This window comes from Triticum aestivum, chromosome 4A (genome assembly GCF_018294505.1).
Source record: "Triticum aestivum cultivar Chinese Spring chromosome 4A, IWGSC CS RefSeq v2.1, whole genome shotgun sequence".
Classification (NCBI taxonomy): Eukaryota; Viridiplantae; Streptophyta; class Magnoliopsida; order Poales; family Poaceae; genus Triticum; species Triticum aestivum.
The window spans coordinates 29,335,398-29,337,936 of record NC_057803.1 but is presented as its reverse complement, the minus strand read 5'-3'; positions in this window follow the sequence as shown (position 1 = coordinate 29,337,936).

Sequence of the window (2,539 nt, the reverse complement as noted above, 5' to 3'; positions counted from 1 at the left end):
GCTGGCGCGGCTCGCGGGCGCGGGTGGAGGAGAAGCGGCGGCGCTTCGGGCCGAAGGGGGGCCGACCTCGGGCCCGAGCGGGCCGACGGTGGCGGGTGGAGGCGGCGGGACACGTGGCACGTCACAATTGGTTCGGGCACGGCGGCGGATGCGTCGGGCACCGTCCGGACGTGTCCGGCGCGGAGAGAGGAGCAGGGCTAGGGTTTGGACCCAGGATTTTGGAGGGATGCACATATTTATAGGTAGATGGAGGTAGGAGTGTCCAAATGAGGTGCGGTTTTCGCCCACACGATCGTGATCCGATGACGGAGAACATGGAGGTGGTCTAGATGGGTTATTGGGCTGTTTTGGAGGGGTATTGGGTTGCAACACAAAAGAGACTTTTGCGGTTACCCGGTTAACCGTTGGGGCATCAAACGGCCTCCAAATGAAACGAAATTTGACAGGCGGTCTACCGGTTATTCCGAGAACGTTTTTATCCCGCTCACGAAAGAGACAAGAGGGGTGCGCCGGATGCATGTGGGAGTGTCGGATTGCAAAACGGATAACAGGGAAAAGGTTCAGACGCATGAGACGAACACGAATGCAAATGCGATGCACATGATGACATGATATGAAATGCATGACATGAACAAAATGCAAAACAAAAGACAAAAACCCAACCACGGAGGGAATATCATAACATAAAGACGAAAATGGCAAGAGTCGGAGTTACAAATATGGCAAGTTACACCCGGGGTGTTACAGGCAGCCTCCCCCCACCCTTGCTACAATGCGACTTTTTATTGCGTGTTCGACATGCCGCTACTATTAATGGCTTCGGCTTCCCCCTAGCATGCTTGTTCTTCCACTCTGGTTGCTAGCGTGTGTGGGGCACAATTCAACCTTGGGTGAAAACTTGACCTACCAATCCAATAGTGGTGGCATATGTGGGCATCATTCTTCTTCTTGGAGGCACCGTATTCTGGTTACTAGCATCGCCCACACTTTGAGTTCCTTCTCTTGTGGTGAAATTCGTTGAGTCGGTTGTGACATTCCAGGCGACGTCAATGGATTTGATCATTTTAGAGTTTTCGACACACCTTTTCCTTTGCAATGAACAACATTTTTTGGATCAGGCTTCTGTGACTGGTCAGGTCTTCACCTTTAAGTGGCGAACTTGGATTTGGGACCTTATGATCGAGATATAGTGGCGCACTTCACAAGATGGTGTGAGCCGACGACTTCATCTCTCATGGTTGAATGCGCAATTTGCCATGAAGCTAAAAGAGGCTAGGTGGTGTCTCATTTCAAAAGATCTGGTTGTGGATGTTGATCTTTCTAACCTTTTCTTTTTTACTTTTATTCTTTGCGTTGGTGTTGTGATTGTTGTGGGCATCCATATTGTTCTATCGCAGTGTTTCTCACAGCAATGCTAATCATGTTTAGGGGAAGATGGATGTTGGCTCCCTCGTAAATGCAAAATTCATTATAAAATTTAAACAAATTCTAATCTTTCATGTGCACATGTAGATGTTCACTACATATATGAAATTCTACGAATAACTACTTTAATTTGTAAGCGACACAAAAAAAGACACATGTGTGGTCAGTTTATCAACATAATTGTAGTTCACGTCTATATGCACATGTAGAAATATTCAAGGCCTTTCTAAACTTTTAAAAAACTCCGTTACTGAAACCACGACAATAATTTTGGAATGGATGGAGTGTTTTTTTTAAGTTTAAACCAGGCTTCATGGAGCCCCAAATATATTTTGCATTTTTTGGGTTTTAGGGCTTCTTGGATCGGTAGTTTCGAAGCCCAGAAGTTCCACAAAACTAAGTTTGTCCCGCTTAACATTGACTCGACCCTCGCCCTTAAAATTGCCACATTTGGTTGCCCTATCTCCTCCTATCCCCAAATCTATCTTGGCCTACCTCTATCCCACGTCAAGCTTCCCTCCTCGGCCTTCCACCCCATCGTTCAAATTATCCTCAGTTACCTTATTGGGTGGGCTTCTAGGCTTCTCTCTCACGGGGCTTGGCTAACTCAAACAACTTCCACTAGTGACTCTCTTGTCGCTTACTTCATGTTCATCTTATGCCTTCCCAAAAGTACTTTTAAAGAACTTGATGCGATTAGATGTTCTTTTTTCTGAACTACCGAAGAAACTTGTACCGAGGCTAAATATCTTATTGCTTGGGGAAAATGTGAACCTAAAGACTATGGTGGTCTAGGCATGAAAAAATTGCATACCCAAAAACTCATCTACTTATGAAATTTGCTTTCAAACAACTTTAGTCTCTAGACTTACATTGGATACTTTGGTTCCCCAACTGCCACTCCATGTCATTGCCACAAAAATAACAAACCCGTCCTCATGGGTGAACCACCAACTCCCCTTGCTACAAAGAAGTTCCTTCGTTCTCACCAACAATGGCTTATTCACCTTCTTCTGGACTGACAATTGTATACATATGTAGCCTTTGCCTTCCCGCACCTATACTCTCACTCCACCCCCCCCCCCTCCCCCTACTGTCCTAGTGTCCCAGGATT